The following is a 10,923-nucleotide window of genomic DNA, read 5'->3' as shown; positions in this document are numbered from 1 at the left end:
TGCCCAGATAGACCCAGCACCAGTTGACAAAGCTCCGGTATGCCAAATGCCAGAAACACCATTGTAAAAAGAAAGACATTGTAAAAGACAGAGAAACAAAGGTTTTTAATAAAAATGCTAATTATTTTTATGTAGGGTTTGTTGTAAATTTGTAATGCAAATGATTTCAAATAATTATGTTGCACTTTGTACTAAAATAAAAGTTTTCCAGTTGCACACAGTATTGTTGTTATAACTTTAACAAATCTGATTATATAAGTCATATACAGATACAAAATCATTTGTCTTACATTATAAATGGAATCACATGTACAATAGTGATGTAATATAAATCTTACTGTTCTATTCCTCTGAGCCTCAAAGTGCCATAGTCAGCTCTGTAAACATGAAGTGCATTCTGCAGTGAAAACACATTCAGGCAAACAGGTTCAAAGTCAGGGTGATGGGTCATACAGGTGGGAGTGACTGGTGCCTGGATAATCCTTTTAACAATCTACAGAGAAGACCAATGTGGTCAAACTTTAATTCGACAATGTAGATTAATTTCTGGGATACATGTAAGTAAACACAGACATTATCCACTGTGTACCTACCACAGGAATCTCAAGCAGCATATATTTACTTGTTCTGTGGGCATGATGGCACAATCACCATAGATCACCTATAGATTATTGATAGCAATCTATTTAGAAAGTCTCTTTTTAATGAAAACATGACTCATTGTTATGAACAACGTATATGTTTGTCATGACACTGAATATATGATGAACGCAAAAATCTGCAAAATACGATAGGGTTATTGCAACCAGCTCACCTTTTCAGGTACTCGCCACTGCACCATCTGTGAGCACGTGGCATCACATTCTTCTTTTCCTCCCTCAAGGCACCTTCCTCCAGTTGAGAGGCTTCTACAGGTAAGGTGAGAACATCCAATTCGTCATATAGCTACTAGGCAAACGGGATCCAAAATCGTGATACGATCCCACACACCATGTATGTGCCCGATGGCAATGTATTTGAATGGCTGTTTGTCCAGAAACCATGTATATGCCCTTACCAGAGTCAGGGCCCAAACTCTCTGTATGGACACATGTAGGGGGCTACACGCTCTACCCCAGGCATCCCCCTTTCCATGTATCATCCATGGGGACATAGTTCCCATATTAAGCGTCCACAGGGCTAGTATTGTGTCCCCTTACTGTATAGTCTCGCCAAACTCTTCCTCATGTCTATGAATCCTATATAGTGCCCACTTACCCAGTATTCATCCTCCGTAGTCTTCCTCACATCCACAGACACAATATTTGGCCCCTTACCCAGTAAAAAGTGCTTTTACATGCCTTTGGCCCCAGAGTGCCCCCTGATGCCATACATCACCACGATTGGTACCGGGCAGCACCCGGGCATCCCACAAGGTCATCCCGAGTGCTTTTATGGACCTTCATGGCACTTGGCATTTTTTTGCTCTCTTTAACTTGAATTTGCCTCGGAGCACAAAGTGGGTGCTCGCTGTGCCTGCCGAGTGCCCTTTAAAGGCATTTTTTTGATCATCGACCAAAAAGTTACCAGAATCATTTGCCCTTCTAGTATCTTATCGAGGGCCCCTCGGGGTACCACCCTGTCAAATTTGGGGTCTCTGGGACCTCTGGGTGCAATGTATTCCATTCATTTTAATACTGGTTTGGTGGACGGGTGCTCAAAGCTCCAAAAGTCCCGAAATCAACATATGTGTCTCGTAGGGGTGTTCTCAGACAGTGTCCATAGTTATGTGACAATTTGACCTCTTTTGATACTAAATTTGACCCTTTAGGGAAGGGGTCCAAAAGACTATATTATATTGGTTTACATGGCGAGTGGGATGTCTAGAAAAGAGGGGTCAAAAGGTCACAGGAATTTGAAATTCTAGATCTTCGTATTCCTGGGGGCCCCCGATCGAGCCCCCAAATTTGGTGGCTCTAGAAGCTTCCAGAGTGAATTTTCAAACCCTAACCTAGCTGACTCTGATCATTCAAAAGGCTCTGTCTGGGCATAAGTGGAAGAGGGCTGTGTGAGAGATTATTGCATAAATGGCCAATTTTGTTTTCTTTTTTCTAGAGCCTTGTCCTCTTAATATGTTGTTTGGGGGACATCAGGCTATCACCGTGTGAAATTTGGGGCCTGTGGGACCTTTCACCTGCAATGTATTCCATTAATTTTTTATACTAGTTTGGTGGATAGTGCTCAGAAAGCTCAAAATGTCCCAAAATCGACATATATGTCTCGTGGGGGTGCCCTCAGACAGTGTCCAGAGTTACGTGACCCTTTGACCTCTTTTGACACAAAATTTGCCCCTTTAGGGACGGCGTCAAAACCCAAGTATGAAAATTACATTTGTTTACATTGCAAGTGGGATGTCTAGAAAAGAGGGATCAAAAGGTGAAATTTGGGGTCTGTCGGACCTACTGACGCGATGCCATGCCTTCGTCCACGTGCAATGTATACCATTCATTTCTATACTTGGTTTTTGGACACCACTCAGAAACCTCCAAATGACTCCAATTTGAAATCTATATCTTCTCAGGGGTCCCCTAGACAGTGTGCAAAGTTTGAAGTCTGAATGAGTTGGTTAAGTGCTAAATTGGCTGACTTTCGAGTGAAAAGTGACAATTATTTTTCCTGAATATCTTTCCTGATTTTCTTTCAAGTACTTGCCCTGCACCAATCGAAATAAAACTTCAATATGTTGTTCATGAGGGCTCAGTGAATAAACAGTCAAAGCCCCTAGGTGTTTGCACCACATTTAAGGCTATTTTGACCCTGTCATACAGGAAGGCCCAGCTGCAATGTACAGTTGTGCCCAAAAGTTTGCATACCTTTGGAGAATTGGTAATATATGTACCATTTTTAAAGAAAACATGAGTGAGCAGCCAAAACACATTTCTTTTATTCATATTCAACTGTAGGTTATAACAGAATGGCACAATCATAAAACAAAACATGGCAACAAAGAAAAAAATGAAATGAAACCTGTTTAAAAGTCTGCATACCCTTAGTTCTTATTACTGTGTATTGCCCCCTTTAGCATCAATGACAGCGTGCAGTCTTTTGTAATAGTTGTCTATGAGGCCCCAAATTCTTGCAGGTGGTATAGCTGCCCATTCGTCTTGGCAAAATGCCTCCAGGTCATGCAAAGTCTTTGGTCGTCTTGCATGAACCGCTCGTTTGAGATCTCCCCAGAGCGGCTCGATGATATTAAGGTCAGGAGACTGTGATGGCCACTTCACCTTCACCTTTTTCTGCTGTAGCCACTGGAGGGTCAACTTGGCCTTGTGCTTAGGGTCATTGTCATGCTGGAAAGTCCAAGAGCATCCCACGCGCAGCTTTCGTGCAGAAGAATGCAAATTGTCTGCCAGTATTTTCTGATAACATGCTGCATTCATCTTGCCATCAATTTTCACAAGATTCCCTGTGCCTTTTAGAGCTCACACACCCCCAAAACATCAGTGAGCCACCACCATGCTTCACAGTGGGATGGTATTCTTTTCACTATAGGCCTTGTTGACCCCTCTCCAAACATAGCACTTTTGGTCTTGTCACTCCAAATGACAGTGTGCCAGAAGCTGTGAGGCGTGTCAAGGTGTCATCGGGCATATTGTAACTGGGCTTTTTTGTGGCATTGGTGATGTAAAGGCTTCTTTCTGGCAACTCGACCATGCAGCTCATTTTTGTTCAAGTATCGTCATATTGTGCTCCTTGAAGCAACCACACCGTCTTTTTCCAGAGCAGCCTGTATTTCTCCTGAGGTTACCTGTGGGTTTTTCTTTGTATCCTGAACAATTCTTCTGGCAGTTGTGGCTGAAATCTCTCTTGGTCTACCTGACCTTGGCTTGGTATCAAGAGATCCCCGAATTTTCCACTTCTTAATAAGTGATTGAACAGTACTGACTGGCATTTTCAAGGCTTTGGATGTCTTTTTATTTCTTTTTCCATCTTTATAAAGTTCCATTACCTTGTTACACAGGTCTTTTGACAGTTCTTTTCTGCTCCCCATGGCTCAGTATCTAGCCTGCTCAGTGCATCCACGTGAGAGCTAACAAACTCATTGACTATTTACACACACACTAATTGCAATTTAAAAAGCCACAGGTGTGGGAAATTAAATTTAATTGCCATTTAAACCTGTGTGTGTCACCTTGTGTGTCTGTAACAAGGCCAAACATTCAAGAGTATGTAAACTTTTGATCAGGGCCATTTGGGTGATTTCTGTTATCATTATGATTTAAAAAGGAGCCAAAAAACTATGTGATAATAAATGGCTTCATATGATCACTATCCTTAAATAAACGACAGTTCTCTCGAAGTTGTGTCGATGTAGTGACACTAGGGGTCACCCTTGGGAGCTCCAAACATCTCTTATCTTTGAGAAAAGGCCAATGAGAATTGGCGAATGGAATTTGCATGCCACTCCCCCAGACATACGGGTATAAATGGAACTGGCTCGCAACCACTCATTCAGATTCTTTCTTTGGAGCCGAGCGGTTGTGTGTCAGCGAGCTGAATTCCACTGCCGGTCCATTCACCTTGAAAGATGCATATGCTGTTGGATATACGGCGCATTCCAGCGACTTTCTCTCCTTCTGCACGCTTTGTGCAGACTACGCCCCTGGGCGCTTCGACAGCGCTACTAAGAGAGTATATATCTCTGCAAAGAGTATATTTTCCTCTATTAGAGCAGCACATTGACGTGAACGTCTTTTTAAAGACGCGTCTTTTTAAAGATGCCGTTCCGTCTTTGTGTAATTGCTGGATGCGGTCGTTATCTCTCTGCCTCTGACGGCTACGGGCGCTGCCCCACGTGTCTGGGCCACGCTCACACTGAGGCAGCGTTCGTGGATGGTTCGTGTTCTCATTGCGAGAACATGACCATGGTAACGTTGCGGTCACGGAGGGAAAGCCACTTCAGCCGCCCCCCACGCTGGGCCTTCTACCTACGGGTATGAGGCCAGCCCGGCTGGCACTGGAGGCAATTTGGGGACTCCAATGGGCCAACCAGTTACTGTTGTAACCTCCGTTCCCTGATGGAGGGAACGAGACGTTGTGTTCCTCTTGCCACAACGCGGTACTATCCGCTGATGGCCAGGACCTTGTCTCGGCTCCTCAGCACATAACCTGAATGAGTGGTTGCGAGCCAGCTCCTTTTATACCCGTATGTCCGGGGGAGTGGCATGCAAATTCCACTCGCCAATTCTCATTGTTCTTTTCTCAAAGATTAGAGGTATTTGGGGCTCCCAAGGGCGACCCCTAGTGTCACTACATCGACACAACGTCTCGTTCCCTCCATCAGGGAATGGAGGTTACGACAGTAACCGAGACGTTTTTTTGCATGATCAATCATATTTTCAAAATCAATGCCAAAATTTCACAATTTCTGCCAGGGTATGCAAACTTTTGAGCACAACTGTATGTAATGGCCACCAAATACATGGTCTGTGCCCACTCATTTTTTATGCAAATTATACATATTAATGAGTTGTAAGTTACATAAATGGGTTCTAGCTAGATGCATAAGTACCCTTAAAGTGGTTACATTCAAAAATATCTGTATATATGTCACATTAAAGCCTCTGATGAATGTTCTGCTGCACACGGGCCTACAGGGCAGGCTGTCTCACTGATTCCTATGGCAGGCAGGGAGATCTATTGAAAATAATGAAAAATAATTTTCTGCATCCTAGGCCTTAGTCCCCTTAGTATGTTGTTGAGGGGCACTGGATGTATCACCATGTGCAATTTGGGGTCTGTCGGACCTACCGACACGATACCACGCCTTCGTACACGTACAATGTATACCATTAATTTCTATACTCTGTTTATGTACACCACTCAGAAACCTCCAAATGACAGATTTTTTCTTCGGAGCCAAGATCTATATCTTCTCAGGGGTCCCCTAGACAGTGTGTAAAGTTTGAAGACTGAATGAGTTGGCTAAATGCTAAATTGGCTGACTTTTGAGTAAAAAGTGACAATTATTTTTCCTGAATATATTTCCTTATTTTATTCAAGCACTTGCCCTGTACCAATCGAAATAAAACTGCAATATTTTGTTCACGGGGCTTCAGTGAGTGAGCATTCGAAGCCCCTAATGTTTTGATCCACATTTAAGGGTGTTTTCACTCTGTCATGCAGGAAGATCCCACCTGCAATGTATGTAATGGCCGCCAAATACATGGTCTGTGGACACTCATTTTTTATGCAAATTGGACATTGTTTTGACTTAAAACTCATGTATATATGTTTATTTGTATGCCCTGAGTGCTAAACAGGTGGTTTAATCAATAATAGTTATTACAAATATTCATTAAATACATTGTATATTTGTATGTTTGATGTACATCCACTTACCTCTGATGGACATCCACTTACCTTCCATCCATTCCATTGGCTCTCGAGGATGAGGGCCTGATATTTCTTTAGCCTATGCTCATGTGCCTCCTCCATCCTCTCTTCCCAGGATACTGTAAGCTCGATAAGTACCACCTGCTAGTGTGGGTTATCTCCTCTGGGAATTTGAGCTGCTTCTTAAGGTCCGCCCGCATCTCCCAGTCGCTTGCCGTGGCCAGGACCCCTTTACTCCTCATCTCTGCTGCTGCACTCTCCCCAGACCTAAGGAAATGAATGAAACAGGGCCCCTTAGAAAGTTGTTTTGGCTTCTTTCTAGCCTGCTCCACATCGGCAGCCAACTGTGTTAGAATCTGGTCATGTCGCCACCGAAATTTCCCATCCGACAAACTTGACTGATACGAGGAGAGAACATGCTCAAGATTGGTTGGTCTTCTGCAGAGCATGCAGCTGGGGCTCTCTGCCAGCCCCCATATATGGAGGTTTGATGGAGTAGGCAGGACATCATACATGGAACACAACAGAAACGTAATCCGGTGTCCTTCCATGCTCCAGATGTCCTGCCAGGTCAGTGCCCTCTCTCGCATGCTCTCCCACCTCATCCAGCTGCCCTGCTTGTTCATGGCTACAGCCTTGACATGTCGATTTTCCTCATCTGCCTTGTGGACCTCACTCTGCACCATGTCACGCTGGTCCTTAGGATTAGCCTTATTCAAGCTTGCCCTAATAGTGCAACCTAGACCTTGCCTGCCCTGGGCCACTGACCGGACGTTGTCAGCATGATGCAGGCAATCCTCCATCTCCCTCAGTGCTCTACTGGCTGACCACTTGTGACCTGTTCCGCTTCAGTGTCTGCCTGACGTACACTTGCATCTTTGCTGTCTCACAGCATCATAGCCTGGCATGTTTTTGTTGCCTTGTACTCCTCAACCACTGATGTTACTGGCAGTTGCAACTTGCTGCATGTGCTGTACAGGCCAATGGAGCAGAGGGTTCTCTGGACACCCAGCTATCTCCTCAGGTAGGTGTTCATCTTCCTCTCCAACCCCTCTACAATGGAGACGGGAACCTCGTAAATGAGCAGTGGCCAGAGCAATCTAGGAAACACCCCATGTTGGTATCCCCAGGCCTTATACTTGCCGGGTAGGCCACCTCTTCTCCAGAGATGAATATATGAAGAACGACAGTGCGACAAACACCAGTAAGTTTTGTCCTATATATGTTTACACGTTGCACCGTAAATATATCCTTGGACAGTTATAAATGTGCTAGCACCAAGTATTTAAACTTTAGTTGGCACTCACATGCATTACAAAGCATTTGTAAAACACAGAAACGTTTCACCATTGTAAAATGCCCCAACTATGTAACAAGATAGACACCATTATGTTGATTCTTTGTTTCAGCGATAATAAAAAGGAATACCTATTACACAAATAGAAAAGTAATAAATATAAATTAGAGTGATAACTTACACCACGCTGTCACAGACTGCAGTATCCGTGGTGTTTGTGGAGGGGGTTCATTTTTTTCAGATTAGGGATCAGAATCTGAAATGAGCAGGGTGTTGACACTTATTTCATATGCAAAGATGTTACCCAGTCATAGCAGTGGGCATTTACACTGAAGTCTTAAAGGAGACACGATCAGAGGCCAAAAACATGATAGAAAATGGACAATTATTTCTAAATTATGACTATTTTTGATGAAAAAATCTTACTAACATTATAAGTGGACCTAAAATAAAATAAGAGTAATAATCAATGTTTTCTGGGCCAATGTTTTTTTCAGTAAGACATCGTTTCTAGTTCTCTGTTTTCTGTATGTTATATTGTTTATGTAGTAATTGCATAGTAGGTGGTGGTATGTGCTTACTGCATCAAATTGACATTTAACCAAAAGCAGAAGAAGAGGAGGAGGAGTCAGGAAGTCAATTGAGCAGACGAGGACACAGGAGCAGTCTGGGATTAAACTATCACAGACCCACAGTACTTCCAGAGGCAGAAAACCTTTCTTTGGCAAATTACATCCTAGCCACCTTGAATATCCATTACCCTTCACTATCATCAAGTTTAATAGAAATATTGGCCCCTATCTCCACTGTAACTCTTCTCCATTCTATTCCCCTAAATAATTTTTTGGGGGGGCTCATCCTCTCCAAGCTCCGGTGGTCGATTCCCTGCCGCAGTCAGCGGTAGCGACCACGGAGGTTGCATTTCCCCCATATTTGGTGAATTATGGTGGTAACCCGGGGCCACAACCAGTGCCCAAGCCTGCCACGGTTAATGACCCAGTGCCTGTAGCCTCAACTGTCCCAGTGCCTGTAGCCCCGACCATCCCAGAGTCAGTGCCTGTAGCCTCTACCGTCCCTGTATCTATGCTCCCTGCTGGCCGGAAGAGGAGAAGGAAAAGGACTCCTCCCCAGTCTCTACCACATGTCCACGACCACGGAGGTCGTTCCCCAGTCTCTGCCCATTTCCACGACCATGGAGGTCGTTCCCCAGTCTCTGCCCATGCTCATGATCCTGGAGGTCGATCCCCAGTCTCGGCCTATACTCTCTTCCATGGCTCTCACCCCCGAGCCTTTGACGGCTCTCAGCCCTGAGCCTCCTATGGCTCCGCCTTCCTTGACTCTGTCCCTTGAGCCTCCCATGGCTCCACCTTCCATGGCTCTATCCCTCAAGCCTCCCATGGCTCCGCCTTCCCTGGGTCCATCTCCCATAACTCCGCCTTCTACAGCCTTGCCCCTCGAGCCTTCCATGGCTCCGCCTTCCATGGCTCTGTCCCTCGAGCCTTCCATGGCTCTGCCTTCCATGGCTCTGTCCCTTGAGCCTCCCATGGCTCCGCCTTCCGCAGCTCTGCCCTCCATGGCTTTGCCCCTCGAGCCTCTCATGACTCCGCCTTCCACGGCCTTGCCCTCGAGCCTCTCACGGGTCCGCCTTCCACAGCTTTGCCCCTCGAGCCTTTCACGGCTCTGCCTTCCATGGCTTCGCCTCCCTCGGCTCCACCCTCAGACTCTTCCACGGCTCCGCCCTCATATTCTTCCACGGCTCCACCCTCAGACTCTACCTCGGCTCCGCCCGCTTCCCCAGAGTCTCCTCCTCCAGTGGTTCCACCTCCTGACCCAGTCCTTGCCCTGTGGCCGCCTCCCAGGCCTCCTGGCCCAGTCCATGCCATGTGGCCATCTCCCGGGCTTCCTGACCCAGTCTTTGCCCTGTGGCCGCCTCCCAGGCCTGCTGAACCACTCCCAGCTCTGAAGCCGCCCCCCAGGCCCCCTGATCCTTTCCCAGCCCTGAAGCTGCCCCCTAGGCCTCCTGATCATCTTACGTGGATCCTTCACCTTCTGCATCATCATACCCTCCTCATCCGTCGTTGGCCGCCAGGAGTCGCCCTTTAAAGGGGGGGGGCGGGGGGTAATGTCACAGTCTGTCTCCCTTATTCTCTTCAAGGACTCTTATTTTGAAGTTTTCCCCCAGACTTAATTTCCCATAGTGCACTGCCCTCATCACTCCCAACTGTTTCCAGTCCTCCTCACCTGTCCTCCATTCCATCATTAGTCACTGTTTGTATAAATACCCTCTAGTTCTGTTCATCCATTGTCAGTCCTTGAAGTGTCATGTTGTGTTAATGAAGTGCTACTTTGTGTTTATGAAGTGTTACTTTGAGTTAGTGAAGTGTTATGTTACGATTTAGTGTTAGTTCCACTCCAGCATTTGTTCCACTCCAGCGATTACTAGTGTTAAGATTTATTGTGTGTTTCCACTCCAGTGTTTGTTTCCACTCCAGCGATTATTATTAAAGGATTTAAAGAATCTGCTCCTGCATCTCTTCCTCTTCCACTCCTAGACCCCAACGTTACAGCAGTAAGATCATTTCTGCCATCCAATCTGCTGCAGAACACAGTATTCCAAGGAGTAAAGGACGGAGGAAGGAGAAGATTGTGCCATGGTGGAATGAGGTCTGTGAGAATGCCATTAAAAAGAAAAGGAAAGTCTTTAGGAGAATCAGGAAAACACATCCCAGGTAGCACAATACACTCTGGCCAGTTCCGTTTAGAATCTCACCTGCCGGAGCCTATCCCTTTGACCCACTTCTGTCTCCGCTATTTGGGCCCGAATCAATCGGCACAGATGTGGCAGCCAGTGACAGAATCAGCCCAAAACTATAAGTGCCAGCGCAGCAGAGCTGGTCCGAATTATGTAACTACTGTATGTACGGTTAATAAATGTTACCTTTTAAAATTGATATTCAGCCTAAAGTTCTCTTGCATTTTAAAATAATAAATTTTACAAATCTATATAACCATCCCATTATAATAAATGTACAAGAACTCTCTTGTCACGGTTCCGGCATCTGTTGCCAGCTCATACTGTTGTTTGTTTTTCTTTCTCCCGGCACGAGCCGGCACGCATGATCAGCGTTTCCATGGGAACGCTGATGGCTCCCGGGCTGGCACTGTTCATGCCAATGATTTACTCACCCATTCCACCTACTTCACACTGATTGCTCTCCCTACTTATTCCTTGTGTTTCCTCTCTTTCTTTG

The 10,923-nt window shown here is 45.5% G+C and overlaps 1 long non-coding RNA gene across 1 annotated transcript; it reads right to left on the bottom strand.

Annotated features, from left to right (window-relative positions):
- Window positions 1-239: 239 nt before the first annotated feature.
- Window positions 240-896, bottom strand: LOC127440929 (uncharacterized). The gene is made up of 3 exons (XR_007897239.1): window positions 815-896; window positions 594-661; window positions 240-493 (listed from the first exon to the last, which is right to left on the bottom strand). It is a non-coding gene; the product is annotated as an uncharacterized LOC127440929 (long non-coding RNA).
- Window positions 897-10,923: the final 10,027 nt, after the last annotated feature.

This window comes from Myxocyprinus asiaticus, chromosome 5, assembly GCF_019703515.2.
Source record: "Myxocyprinus asiaticus isolate MX2 ecotype Aquarium Trade chromosome 5, UBuf_Myxa_2, whole genome shotgun sequence".
Taxonomy (NCBI): domain Eukaryota; kingdom Metazoa; phylum Chordata; class Actinopteri; order Cypriniformes; family Catostomidae; genus Myxocyprinus; species Myxocyprinus asiaticus.
Note: the sequence above shows the minus strand (reverse complement) of the source record. Positions and strands in the feature narration are given on the sequence as shown.